The sequence below is a fragment of the Lates calcarifer genome, linkage group LG15, assembly GCF_001640805.2.
Source record: "Lates calcarifer isolate ASB-BC8 linkage group LG15, TLL_Latcal_v3, whole genome shotgun sequence".
Lineage (NCBI taxonomy): Eukaryota > Metazoa > Chordata > Actinopteri > Centropomidae > Lates > Lates calcarifer.
The window spans coordinates 12,960,310-12,975,909 of record NC_066847.1 but is presented as its reverse complement, the minus strand read 5'-3'; the positions used below and the strand labels follow the sequence as shown (position 1 = coordinate 12,975,909).

Below are 15,600 nucleotides of genomic sequence, written 5' to 3'. Positions count from 1 at the left end.
TGTGTTTGTATTTGTGTTTGTGTAACTGACAGTTAACTGGCGGACAAGCTGTCACAGCTCTCTGCTCTGCTGTTCCCTATGGACTGATTATTATAGAGCTGTTATCTCTCTCTCCTTCTCCCTCTCTCTCTCTCTCTGTCTGTGTCTCTCACACACACACACATCATTGTGACTGTGATACTGACTGCTGTGTAATACTGTACATCACACTCAGAGCTCTGTCATCACAACCACTTTAATTAGAACTTTGAGGAAGTGTGTGAGTGTGTGTGTGCGTGCATGTGTGCATTTGTGTGTGCACTCATGCTGTGATTTTCCATCCAGTCTAATCAAACTTGAGGTAATCAACTCTGTTGCTGACAGAAAAGATGCAAACTTTTACTTTTATGTGGGCATCTGATGGAGGCATCTAATCAGAATGGCCACATCTTGTTTTTTTTTTATATCACTACAAACAGCTTTTCTTTAAAGCCCCCCAAAAAATTATGTTATAAAAGCCACCTTTGAAGAGACTTTTAATCACACTGTTATACAAACTGTTAAACACAATTTAATTAGCTTTAATAATAGTTGCATTTGCTTGCTCAACAGTTATGTTAGAGAATCTAATGAGCACGTTAGTTCAGTTAATTAGTAACATTGCCACTGCTCGCTAACTGGCACACCTGAATCACACTTAACTTAATTAATTTAACCACTAACACACTGACAGCCCACAACTAGCTAATGCTAGTCAGCTTTCCAAAAGATCTCTCCAAGCCATCTAACTAAAAAGCCATGCCTTTGCTTTGTTATATATATATATATATATATATATATATATATATATATATATATATATATATCAGATGTCAGATGTCAACATATTCTGTTCCGAGTAGTGCTAATTTGTATCAGCACCATGGATATTGTTGGCTATTAATAGGTTAGCACTGAGCTTCTAAGATCTTATCTCAAAGAAACAAAGACGAGTATTCCTTTGAGAACCTGTCTTTCATTTGGCCGTTAAGCCATTGTAGCTATCAACAGCTAAGTGTAGATTAAAGGGCCATTTGGCAGTTTTCATTAACTTATATATATTGCCTAGATTACCTGTTTAGCTACTGAATGTACTAAAGATGAAATTGTTTAAATGTAATTGTTAAAATGTTGTATTATGTCAATCTTTAAGTATAAATTTTGCAAAGCATTTCTTATCTGAGTTAATGTTTAAAAAGCAGTGAATCAGATTTCTATTTTTGCCCTTTTAAGACACCTAACATCTTTCCCTGCCTTGTTCTGTCTCCAACATCAGAAGCACAGCCTTGCATGTTGCACTATGTGTCTGTAATTCCCACTGACAACTGTGTTAATGGATGACAATAGCAGAGAGGAGAGCGCCATATGTCTGAGCCTGGGGCAGCACGGAGAATGGCAGGGCACACAAAAGGGGGGGGGTGAGGAGAAGTTGAGATGGAAGGAAGAGGAGGCATGAGAAAGTGGGCTGAGGGTTAAAAAAGAAGAGGAATAGGGAATCCGGTGAAATAGGGAGGAAGAAAGGAGGAGAGAGAGCATAAGGGAGATATATGAGGGTTGAAGGGGCCAGGAAAGAGGCCAGGAAAGATGGGAAACACAGGGGAACAGAGGGACAGAGAGTATAGAGCCTGTTGGAATAACAGACAAAAACTAAGGACAGAAAAAGTGGAAACAGGAAAAGAAGACGGAATTTAAACAAACTCAGAGAAAGCAAAAAGTGATGGAAGAGGAATTTTGGAATAAGGAGACAGGAAAGGGTTTTCTTCCTTTCTACTCTGTTCACTTATGATCCATTTCTCCTTCCCATCCATACTCTTTCCCTCCCTCCTTCCTCTTCATCTGCATCTAAATATCAGCAATCAAACTGAGACTATTTCAGTTCTGGCCAGAGGTTTTTAAGTAGTTGATTGTTGAAGCAAATGTGCTTCCTGACTTGACTGAATTGAGAGAGTGCTGTTTGTAGTGCAGCCATGACAGGACTCCAGCATTGAATGTTTTCACTTGTAAATATTGCTGCTTCCATTTTTTTTTTACAGTTAGCATGAGATTATCACAGACTTCTACATCTTTTTGGTTTGTGTCATTTATTCATTGTGGTTTCTATTTTCTTTCATGTATACTTTTCATAGACATTCTCATTTTTTACAGTTGTTGATTCCAGCATATATTTTTAAGATAATATCTGTGGTTTAATATACAGTATGAATATACACAATATTTTGGTTCTTGCTATATGAAAATAACGTTACTGTCTTCGAACAGGTTTATATTATGAATTACCAAGTTTAAAAGATGTCTAAAGAATATCACACATAATGTGGACTACATGTGGCAGTTTGAACACTGTATATGTTGATTTGTTTCAGCTTTAGTTGTCATCTATGGCTGGCTGTCCCAGGGCTGCCAAAACATTTTGTGAAAGAATATTCCTGACTGACTTGCTGTGCGCAAGTTAATGAGCGACTGCATCTGAACATCTTTGAATTTGACTCTCAGCACATAAGCCATGTTATGGCATCACAAATTATAAAATCACACCAGTTTAAAACAGATTCGAATTTGAACAAGGTTTTGAAACTCTCAAACCCAAAACTGTCTTGATATTTGAATTCCAGTGCTGATAAGATTTTGAATAACTTTGGATTACAGTTTTGGTGGTGTCAGTCTGTAATGGCTTCTGATCAGAAGCACATCTCATCTCAGTTGCCAGAGCTCTACTTGTAGTGTTCATGAAATCTCAACTTTTCTCTCTTCGTCCCATCTCCTTTCATGTCTCTCCTTTCATCTTCCCATCTCCTCCTCTTTCAACTTCCTGTGTTAGTCTTGTTCTGCTGCATCCAGTCGCACACAAACTCTCATATTCACATACACTCATCTTTATCTCCTCACATACTTTGCAGCTCCAAATTGTGGAGTTAAATGATCCATTAACAGGAAGCGGAGAGAGAGAGCCAACATGTCAAATATCAGACAGGACAGCTTGAGAGAAGTGGAGGGGACAAAGGAGGAGAGGAGGGGAGGAGAAGAGGAGAGGAGGGGACATCTTATTGAAATGGAAATAGAACAGGCCAATTAAAACATTTCACTTGGAGCTTGTTTGCATCTCCAGCTCAGCTCACACAGATTATATATACAGCACATTATGGAGTAATGAATATGAATAAATTGAACTCCTCAATTATCACACCACCACTGGGTCTCAATTAATATACTGTATTTCTTAATCATAATCTAAATAAATATATTTCACATTCATAATCTAAAAGCATTCACCTTTAAATTACATCACACTGAGACTGAAAACTGATGCCACACAGTCCTTGTTTATCCCTTTAACAACATTCAAGTACTGTATATAGGCTTGTGTATTATAATGTAAACAATGGAAACTTATTCTCTGCAACAGTGCAATGGAAGCAGTAATAAGTATTAAATACAAATACATAACCCACATTTCTGTAGTGTTAATGATTTAACCCCTTATTTGTAATATATGTAAATACACCTTTGGAATCATTACTGTCTGGTAGTGAATCTAAATAATGACTGTGACCTCTGAATGCCTCAATTATTTTATACACTTGGGACTTGGCAAGACTCTACCACTAACCAACAGCCAGTTGCTTGTTAATTACTGCAGAAGCTGAAAAAGCTTTTCTAGCTGGAGCAGACAGTTTTGTATATGCAATCAACCAGACATTTTTCTAATGTAGTTTAAATCTAGCAAAAGGGGTTTGGAACATTTTGAATCCACCATTCACTGTGGTTCTATCCTCTATATATTGTACCTATCAATCAAACTCATTCTCAATCAGAGCCTAAATAAAAATACACTTTTGCACACACTCTTTACCTAGTATCCCTCTGTTCCAGCTATTTTAGTTCAGCAGTGAACCAAAGACAGCACATATGCTGTGTGTTATTTTAAACCAAAAGGATATCATAGCTATTATAACTTCAGTCTTGTGTTTATATACATAGAATTTTTTATTTTATTTATTTCAACTGATCCCTCTTTAAAACAATGAGCTAAATGGAGAATACAGTCCATTTTGTTAGATTTGACTTAATTAAATTTTCTTTGTGCAAAGGCTAAACTGTTTCAAAACTATACACTCCAACAGATGTAGAAAACACCACATTTTCCAAAAAATGCAAGAAGAACTACAAGAGTAACAACATTTGACAAATTTGACAAGTTAGCGTGGCTCTGGCACAACTCACTGCAGCCTGAATCTAATATTTTCTAACTAGATGCAATGATAAAATAGACAGTTTTCTTTTTTTTTTTAAAAAAAAAAAACAAAGTTTTTACTTTTGATCTTCCCTGATTGTGTAATTAGCTGGTTAATGATAATCCGTGCCACCTTAGCGTGTGAATGTATGTGCTACATCTCCTGAAGACAGGGATTTGGAGGCGACTGCATCACTGTTGCTGAAACTAGATGTGACTAGTTGTGACCTGCACACTTTTACGGACTGTTAACAGAGCATAGGTGGAGCATAGAGAGGCTGAAAGTGCATACAGTAAATCTTCCACCAGCCTCTAATATATCTTTTGCATCTAGGGTGTTTTTAGTCTTCCTGAAAAGCTAAATGTATAATAATACTCTAGCCACCTGTCTATACTCTCTCCTGATTCAACCCGACAGCATTTTGGCCTTTACAGACTTAGTGCCCAGAGCAAGCCTGGTCCAGTCTTTAAGTCATTGTAGTCTTCCTCCACTTGTAGGATGAGAGACACTCCTGTTGCCCACCTTGCCTCAGCTTTTAGTTTAGGAATCGAAGGGCACAAAGTCTCCAAGGACCTCATTTACAGTTGGCTTTTTGTTACTGTTCTGTCACTTAAAGAAAAAAATGTAGAATAATTTATAACCCACATTATTAAAGTACTCAGCAAACACTGTCAGTCTCTCGCCTCCCTCTTTGCCATATGTTCTCTGTGTGTGTGGGTCTACCACTGCTCTTTGTCCCTTTGAAAACCATGAGTTCCATGACTCCAAACATGAGCCCGAAGCTTTATGTGAGGCTGGAATATGCACAAAAGCAGCCAGGAACACTCATGAACTCCTCTCGCCCAGCAGATTCTGCCAGGAGCTCAGCCTTTGAATCAGATGGTCATCTTGTCTTTGCTGCCACAGAAAAGGACGCCTTTGGACTTGGGTGAGTGTGAGAGACAGTCCAGTATTTCACTAACTAGAGAAGACAATTTGAAAGGGCTCTGCTCCCTAGTTTGCCTTTGCAGATCGACAAAAAACCATCCATGTGTTAACAGGAAATGCAGCTATCTTCCTGCTTGTGACCAGTGAGAGAAATCAGATTTATGCAGCAGATATTTCCTTGTCTCAATACAGAACCTGCACCAGTGAATTGTTAGCAAATCTCTGACTCTGTTACATTTTGCACCATGAGTGAGAGGGCACCAAGTTTTATAATTTCAACACTTTTTTTCAGTCAAAGTGGCAGGTAGAACATTTTCTTCTTTACTTTCCAAGTCATGAACACATTTAAAACAATTTGAATATGGATTGGATGGCATGGTGGGTCAGTCCTTAGTTCTGTCACCTCGCAGAGAGAGAGGTTCAGGTTTCAGTCTGCTCTCTGGGACCTTTCTGTGTGAGGAGTTGTGTTTTCTCACAGTGACTGTTTGAATATCCTCCTTGTGCTCTGTTTTTTCTCCCAAAGTTGGAAAACATGCAGATCAGTTGGAATTGAAACTCTTGTGTAGGTGTTAAGGGTTACCTTGTCTGTCTGTATGTGAGCCCTGTGGTTGACTAACAAACTGTCCAGGGTGAACCCTGCTTTTCACTAAATGTGCACTGGAATTGGATCCAGCGTCCTGCGACCCTGCATGTAAATAGAAGAATGGATAGATATGAACCTGGATGCGGGACAGCCACAGTCTTGTGATTAGAGCATTCATCCCATTCCACACATATAATCTGATATTATTTCAGTCATGAAGACATGGACCTGGCTTGGTTCACTGTCTCCATGTGATATGCTGTTTGAGAAGATAGGCCATGTTGCTTTGCATCACCACTTACCTCCTAGTCCATCTTTATACATATCCAAAATTTATCCTGATGCAACAGGTGCTGGAAAAGATAAACATGACAGGTTATGTGCTCAGATGATGCTAAATTCTTTCCTGAAATAAAATGTAAATGTAAATGTTGACAGGTAAGAAGACATAATGTGTCCAGCTTCTGTATGTATCCAGAGGTAGCGTATGAGGCACAGTGTCCTTTGTCAAATGCACATTGTCCTTGAAACCACTTTATTTACAGGATATGTGCATTTAGCAGAGTTCAAATAGAGTTGGTTCAAGTACTAGTCTTAATAGGGGTTGTTTTTTTGGTGCTAGACATAGATTAAAAATAGGAAAATAAACCTTGAGAGTACTGTTAGTTGTGTTAATTGCAAATTACTTATGCTTAGCATTCATTATGACAACTTATTTGGGGCTGCTTGTGAGTAAAAGCCAAGAATTCCTCAAATAAACATGTCATGAAAATGTATGTAATGGCATCTAAACTGACTTAGTCTTAGAGAAAATAATGCAGCCACGAGTTTCTGGTAGTGCTGAGACCTCTGCTCTCTGTCTCCCACTCTGACAGCCTCTTAGATGAATGCTCTCTGCTTTCTGGAGCTGACTTTGTTGTTTTCCCAGGCAGCCATGTGCAACTAGGCTAATGAGTACATTTAGCTGGAAAATGCTGAGGTAACACTTTCATCACACTGTGTGTGTGTGTGTGTGTGTGTGTGTGTGTGTGTGTGTGTGTGTGTCAGAATGTGTGTGCGCACGCAGCCATGGATTTGTGTATGCGCATGTGTGTCTATATCATCTGTTTATTAAGGTCACAGTGAGAGATTGAAGTTTGAGCTGAAAAAACTAATTAGAGATTCATCCTGCTTCTTGCATCACACCTTGCTACTCATAACCAACTCTTCCTCCATTCATTCTTCTGTCTCTAACTCACCCCACTCCCTCTTTATCTCACTCTCTAACCTTTCCCCCATAGTTTCCTGGCTGCCTCTCACATTCTTCCCTTCCCTTGCCTGTATTCAGAGGAGGACGATGAGGATATATGTCAGCCATTTTGAGGGACTGATGTTATTGCCCATGTTGTTGTCTGACAATCTGTCCCATGCATCTCAATAGTTTTGAAACCCACTTGATTGTTGGCAGACAAAAGTTCTGTTGTGGCAGTAAAGAGTTGGATTTTTCTGTCAGTGGCTGAGCAACAACTGGACACAGAATCAATCTGCTTCTATTCTTGTTACACAATAAGATCAAAAAGTTCATTTGCAGCAGTGTTGAGTAGTTTCAGCTTGAAGAGTGTATCTGTGGTAGCTTGAGTGATGTGAGCAGTAGTTTCGTCTCCTCAGGTTAAAGAAAATAAAATCTGTACTTGCGAATGAGGCAGTGATTTTGGCCCTCATTAGCTTTCCTCTGTCCTTGTCTGTCCAAGTGAGTCGTTCATTAAACAAATGAATGGGATGAATTTGCAAATTGTCAATGAAAGATAAATTTGCCATTGTTCAGTCCAGTTCAGTTTTAAAATCTTAATAACTTATTCAGCAAAGAACTTGTGTCAACAGAGTTGTTACAGTAGTATGACTGAGCGGTTTAAAGGTGTACAGGAAGAAAAGCACTCACCTGAAACATGACTGTTTTCATTAAACTCAGAGCACAAAGGCCAAGAGTTTGTTACGGTTCCTCACTCAGCGCACGGCTGCAGTATTACAAAGAAAGAGTTGCTTGTTTGTGCACTTTGTGCTGTTAGTCTAATTATTTTGATTCCTAATCTAGCATCAGTGAGGCCAGTTCTTCACTTTTTCTTGACCTGGTGGGTCTGCTTCTCTGCTCTGCTGATGCCTGTCCTCTGAGCATCTGTTCAGTGCTGCAGGAATACACTTTCTACCATTGCTCTACACAAAATAGGACTTACGGGAATTCTTACAGGAGCAATGTTGGCAACAGTATAAGTACACTATACTTGCAAGAGAGGCTTTTAATTTCTCATTATTTATAAATACACAATTATACCAGATTATATCATAAAGAAGGTATTAAATTTTTAAAAATGTTAATTAAAAAGAAGTTGATACAAAAGCATGTTGTGGATACGAAACAGCGAGTTAATACTCAAAACATGATAATATGGATGATTATCTCAACTGGAAAGTTCAGAGTCAAGATGAGAAAACGCATTTTGACAAAATTCACTGTTTAGTATCTTGTAGTTGTGGTTTTAGACAATTCAGGATGCACATTAATTTCATACTTTTTTTTTATTGTTATTGTATTATGGAAACTAATCCACTACAACATCATTTACAGATCTGAAAAACAAATGTAGATCAACTGTTTTGCAAACAGTAGCATCTCTCCACACAGTTATTTGTAGGCAATCACCAACAACAGGGGTCATTGCATTTGCTAGGAGGAAAGCAAACCAATTACAAGGAAGTTTGTGCTCAGCAAACCATGAAAATGCCACATCACATCATGCAAACAGAGGGAACAGATGTTATTTTACCCTAAATGAACCACTTCTTTAGAGAGCAGGAATGAGTATTAACTTAACTGTGTTGATCTCTATAACACAATACATGACAGTAAAAAATTCCATTAATCTCTTCTCTGCAAAACCTTACAGATATTTCTACATGTCAGGTACCACAGAGACACTGTCTAACAGAGTATGTTGTCTCATACACACCCACACAAACACAGGTGAATGCATAAAAACCAAACATGCATGCATCTGTACATACAAAAAAATACACACACATGCACACACACACACATAGACTTAAATTGGTCTTTTTCTAAACCTACTATCTCAATGATTTCTGCTTTCCATTGAACACTGTAGTATGTAGAGCATCTAAATGCCAGACTCTGTTCGGAGTACACGTTTGTTGCTTATTTATTTATTTATTTATTTTTGTCTTGTTGTCTGTTGTAGCACTGAGTTACCTCCAACTGCCAAAAGAGTGCTTCTTCATTATGCACTTAGTGGTTATCACAGCTAACTTAACAATAATCAGCATTATGTAGATTTGTCCCTCTTTTTCTTCCTACTTTAATTTGTCTTTTTTCAAACCCTTGACATATAGTTTTATATGATCCTTCCAACAGTTCATTCTTATTTTGTTTCCGTATACAGAGTGTTTGGGATTTGTCGTTTATTTGGCCTAAATAGTAAAAGACCTCAGAGCTGCTGTAAGCTGAATAGAAAATAAATCAATCAGTATAACTATGCAAGAGTTCCCACATTCACTGTAAGATCATTTTTATGTTAGTTTTGTCAGGCACTCCTCGTCTACTCTTTCTGCTTTTTCATCTTCTGTCTCCCTCTATTTTCTGCCCTGCTTCTCTTCCCTCTCATTTCCACCCCTCTAATCATATACTTGTATCTCTCTTGTGTGCATTTGAGGAGGAAGGAGGGGCGGCTATAGTAATAAGACCATTAATCATTGAGAATAATTTGCAGAAAAATCAGCCAACCTTGTTGAATTTGACAGCCACCATATTGGATCTATATGCTGGAACATAATATATGGTCAGATAAGAAGCTTTGAGTATGACCCATAAGGTGTTTTTGTAGTATCGCACATTTATCGATTCTTTGTCCAAACTTACGTGAATTTTCATTCAAACCTGTGCATTTGTGGGTGCTTTTCAATTTCACTGTCCCCTTCTGATTAGGGCAACAATTCACCAAAGTCAAAGGAGAAAGAAATCACAATATGCTGTTTCACTATGCCTCATATTCCTAAAGTGTTCAGGTCTTACATGTGCTGTGTATAAATTTGCTTCCAAAACTCAACTCAGAGCATCATGACTAAGAGCATCATGGCTGCCAGTTCCATCCTTATAACACAAACCATATGGCCACAATAGAGCTGATGCAGCAATTTCAACAGCAGCCTATAAAATCGAAGCCATTCTTCCGTTAAAGTCAACTTTAATCAATCCTGTAGTCTATAACAGATTACAGGATTGTAGTCAGTTAGAGTCTGTCACCATGTGACTGTGTATGTGTTATACAGAACCTAAAGGTAACTCAAGTTGTAGAAAAGATTTATTCCTGAGTCATTTTGCAATAATTAGATTTATTGGAGCTTGTTATGATTTCTCAACTTTGTAATGTGCTTTTCAATTGTGAATGAGGGAAGACCCATTATTCAAATATAACAGTGCTGCTCCACTCAATCTCAGCTCTTGAATGTAACAAGGTAAGGTTAGTTCCAGACTTCCAGGTGGTGGTTACAGCAGTGTCACATCATACATCAAAGTTAAATCATTAAGGTCATCATAAAGGCAATTTTTCCTGTGTTTAGCCTCTTTTTCCAAGCCTGATTTATGGTTGAGAGGAACTGCCCCCCGGATAAGGGTTTGTATTGGCAAACTTGCTATTGATTTACATAACCATGGCAGAGCCCGCCCCCCTGCAACCCTCAAAGGCAATGCAGCAGATGCTCCTCATCTACAACAAATGTGTTTAACTACGGCAAATGATGTTATTTAAACATTTAAACCATGGTGGAGATTTAAAACCTCATGTGTGATATGAGATGAAAAATAAACGTTTCATGTAAACTTTTCTGCTGCTTTAAACTAAGCGTCAAGTCACAGATTGTTTCAAAGGGCTTTTTTCTGGTCGGTACCCACATGAGTGCTGTTTTAATGAGCTTGGCTCCCAGACGGAAATGTTTCAAAAAAAAAAAAAAAAACCCAATGTAGGGGATTAATAACTTTAGAGAGGGGAGCTGTAATAATAAGAATGGAATATTTCTGGAAAGAGTGTGTGTGTGTGTGTGTGTGTGTATGTGTGTGTATGGTTGGGCATGTGCTGTACCGATTTTGCCACTAAGAGCACACAGCTATGTATTTTGTAGTCAGCTTCATCTGTGTCTGCCTGTGTATGCGTGTGTGTTAGTGTCCTGGTGTTTGTGTATATTTACGTTTGTGTCTGTCTGCTACGCACCACACATAATGTTGTTGCTATGGAAAGGGCAATGTCACGCATGTATACAGGCGTACACACACATATACACGCACACAGACACACACACACACACACAGTGCAGTAATGTTACACATGAAGGGTGTCAGTAATGGGATTCTGGTCAGGCCAGTGTGACCATGCTGTACTAAGCTAAGGTCATTGATACCATATCAGGAGCTGAGAGAGAGAGAGAGAGAGAGAATTTGGGGGGAGGAGGGAGCACAACTGGATGGATGAGAGAGGAAAACAAAGGAACAGACTGGCAGGAGAAGGATGGTAAGGAGAGAAGGAAGAGGGGAACAGAAAAAGAGAAAGAATAGGTTGTTTTTGAACAAACTGTTATTTAGCAGTTAGTTGGTGTTGGTTTTCTGGTGTGATCTGGTTTCCATACATAATGCACTGTAGCCCCAAGGTGTCATCCATCACACACATATTCTTTTGTCTTCTCTTTCGTCCTCTGTTTTCTCTCTCTATTATCTTTTCAACTACTCTCCTTTTCTCCCTCTCTTCCCCCTCCACTTCCTTTCCTCACATGCTTTCTCTTCTCTCCTCTCCCCTCCTCTCCTCTCCTTTCCTCTCCTCTCACACCTCCTTAGACAGGGCTATTTTCTGCCTGTCAGGCAGTTTGCAGACAAGCACTGTTTTCTACCCTGGTGAGACTGTTTCCATTGTGTGTGTGTGTGTGTGTGTGCATGAATATTGTACAAGTGGCCATTTGATTCATGTTTACCTTTGTGTGTATGCCTGTGCATGCACTGCATGTGTGTGTGAGACAGAAACGCAGCATATTTTCTAAGTGGCCATTTGCTTCCTGTGCCTGTATACCTGCGTGTGTGTTTGTGTGCATGTGCGTATGTATGTGTGTGTTCCCCTGTTGTGACAGTGTTGAAATCCAAGCTGACATCCCCTTCTCCCTGCAACAGCATATGCCCCACAGCAAGACCACTGGGAGACTACAGAGAGAGAGAAAGAGGGAGGGAGATGGAGGAGGAGGAGGGGGTGAGAGTGAGAGGGGGAGGGCAAAAATAGAGAGAACGAGAGGGAAACAGTGGGCAATGGATCGCAAGAGGGGTTAGGAGGGACAGAAAGAGAGAAGAGATAGAGGGAAAGAGAAGAGAGAAACAGAGGAAGAGGAAGAGGAGGAGAAAGGGATAGGAAGAGAGCCACAGACTGAGACCAAGACAGAGGGAGAGAAAGCACCCCCACTGCCTTCCTTTTCAGTCCTGGTAGCGTTGGCATGTGTTAAATGTAAAGCTACTGGCTGACTCACCATGCTACCAGCTCATATTCAGCACTCTCTGCTGCTCTTGTCTGACAGAGAGACAGGGGGAGAGAGAAAGGCTAGCAGCTTAGATTCAACACTGTCTAGTTCAACAACGGAGGGAGAGAAAACAGAGGGAGAGGCCACCAGTGAATTATCAAAAAAAAAACAAAAAAAAAAAAACAATATTTAAATCACATAATCAGCGGTCTTTAAAGGTTCTTTATCAGAGCTGCTCAGGACATGAACAGGTGAAGGTTAAACACCAAATCCTCAAGCTGCACTGGGTGTATCAAATCATCAGCAGCACTGACCAAATTATTACCTTTATGCCAATAAGTACCAGACACTAAATGACAAAACACTTTGTTTGTCATGGCCCATATGAGTATTTTCTCATCTTCCTATCATAGTACAGTGTTGTTTGTCAGTGCCGTTATTGTACATATGACTTTTCTGAACTACCATCACTATTGTTAAGCTTTGTTTAGGCACGATAACTACTTGGTTGAAGTTACTACTGTCGCTGGTGAAGGCGTCATTGTCAGCTCAGATGTGATAAACAGTAAAATCAGAATGTTTATATTCAGCAATCAGAAGTATAGAAATATTTTACTGGATTAATTACTTTCTTTACCTGTGTCTTCCTGGCATGAGTGACAAAAAAGCAGTGCCAAAACATCATTATCAGTTATGTTTTAATTGCTTACTGATGTGCTCTCTTAGCTTCAAAGAAACACGAACAGACTACATAGTCAGCAGCTATGTTCTTTGAACTAAAATGAATAAATCAGTGAAGTCATTGGAAATTTGCAGCCTTGTTCTTTACATGATCAAAAAACTACCTACAAGAGTTAAAACAGTTTTAGACATGTTACTATATTCACTGTTTAATACAGCGTAGTCCTTTGACATAGAGAACAGGTTGAGATCTACACTATGTCCATCCATTTTCTACATTTTCTACAGTCATACAATACAAAAATCAATTTTACTCAGTTTTATAAATTGTGTAGATTACAATTTTAGAGCCATGCCTCATCATACCCAAACATTCAAATGAAATTAATAACTTGTAGAGTAGCAAGTCTATTTCTCTATGTGACTCACATGTCTCTTGGGCATGTTTGGAAGATCATAATAAAAGTGTCTGTGAGGAAGGAAGAGAATAAAAAGGTAGATGTGGGGGTTGGGTTGTTAGATGCTCTGCGTGAAACTCGTGTTATGAAAACATATTTTATATCTTTGCTTCAATTCCCTCTGGGCACATCCACACAAAAGATGTACAGTATGCTTTCCTGGTATTTTGAGGCACTTTTGATGAAAGCCCTTTACAGTATACAGTAGTATGTCAGGAGAAGTGAAGCATGAGGGGGGTGGGTGAGAGTTAGCGATCACTCATATGTATCACCATCTTGTGAAGACATTTTCTAACAGCACTTTCATTATTTTAATCTGTGATTTGTCTTTGTCTCGACTGAGTGTGTGTGCACATTTTTAGCGTACAGACTCACAATTAGCATCTTCACACACAATGGTCTGTCCCATCAGCTCCAGCAAAGCAAAATGCATTGCTAAAGGTCACCTGAACATACTGCCACCACATATGTCTTTGTTTATGTAGAGGAGCTTTCAGGATGGAATAATGTGAAATGTATTGCTATACAATCACAGAACTTGCCTAGAATAATGTTTTAAATGTAGTGCAGACAACAACAACAATAACAGTATTTTCATATCAGCACACACAGGAATATATATATATATATATATTGTTGTTCATCATGCAAATCTACTTTAATAAACAGCAGTGAAATGTCTTTGATGGAGGTGAAGAAATGGAGGGTTGAAGGAGAGAGAGTCTGAGGGGGCTGGTTAATGTGTACATTATAATATATTGTGCATATGTGCATGAAGGTGATCCAGTCGTATGATAATCTATGCTGTGGCCTTGGACAGGATACATACGTACATATAGTAGACTTGATTTGATTTTAATTGGATTAGAAACATCACACAATGTCTTTTTATTTATATAGAGAAAAAAGAATTACAGAACCATTTGTAATTATGTGTAATTAACTCTTAAAACAAGCCAAAACAAACCTCGAAAAATAACTAATTAATTTGTACTGTAAAATGTTATAGATCCTTATAAATATGTTTAGATCTGTTTTCTTCTCCTACCTCCTCTCCTCCATCTGCCTCCTTTTAGTTGTTTCAGCATGTCGAAACACTTTGCACTACAGTACCTGCTGATCAGGAGCCTTGATGACCGTAGTGGATGTAAAATGATTTCCCTTGCAATTTTTTTTTTCTCCGACATCAGTAAAATGCCATGAAGGTAGTGTAGGCTGTTTTCTGGGACTGATTGCATAGGCAAGGTAAAGGAATTCACTGTACTGTGCATGCAGCATGACTGGTGATGAAACTGTCCAGCTGCAGAAAACCACAGGAGCGTGATGCTACAAATTCTGTAACAACTTAATGCTATGTCAAAGAGGGTTAACCTAACTGACGTCAAAGGGACGTCAGTTAAAGGGTTAATTCAAATTACAAAAAAAAAAAAAAAAAAAAAAAACACACAACGGAAAAGCAAAAACATTTCTTCACTAAATTTCAATGCTACTGTATCTAGCTGTGCAGATAATATTGATTTTGAGATTCCCACCTCCAAAATTTTTTGCTTCCACCCTGATAAAAGTGAAGTGAATTTTGTTTATGGTGCTCGCAGCGCTTTTTGCCGACAGATCTTAGAGGTAGAAAGCAGTACCAATGACAGCACAGGCATTGATTTTTAGCTAAATAAGCTGATGACAAAATTTATGTCACTGTAATTTTATCAGGGACATTGTTTCTGGTCAGGGATATTGCTGTTTTTACATTGATGTTCTTTCATATGACGTCACTGTTGGAACTACAAACATTACCCTCCATCCATCTTCATCTCCCAGGCAGAAACCTCGGACACAGGTATCTCAAAATCTAGACAAACAAAACCAAAATTTTCTGCATGCAAGATATCACTACAGTAGGTAAGTCAGAATAAATGTTTGTTTTATTTTTGGTGAACCAAGCCTTTAAAATTATGTAATTTTTTCCCATGTTGTGTGCAACAGTAAACAGCACAGATAGCTGCCAAAATTAGGAATGTGTGCATACTTTTTGGACGCATGTTTTTCCTTCCCTTCTCACTGTGTTTGACAAAGCTGCTCGTGATCTTCAAACCCCCTTCAACAAAGCTCTGTTCTCATGAGGCCTGATCCCTCCTAACCTCCTGTCTCTCTCTCTTTCTCTCTC

At 38.8% G+C, this 15,600-nt stretch overlaps 1 long non-coding RNA gene across 1 annotated transcript in view; it reads left to right on the top strand.

Moving 5' to 3' along the window:
- The window catches only part of LOC108889636 (uncharacterized), a 151,729-nt gene that overhangs the window by 35,785 nt on the left and 100,344 nt on the right, over positions 1-15,600 (top strand). The window contains exon 3 of the long non-coding RNA XR_001962017.2: positions 5,100-5,178. This is a non-coding gene — a long non-coding RNA (uncharacterized LOC108889636). The remainder of the gene's footprint in view (positions 1-5,099; positions 5,179-15,600) is intronic.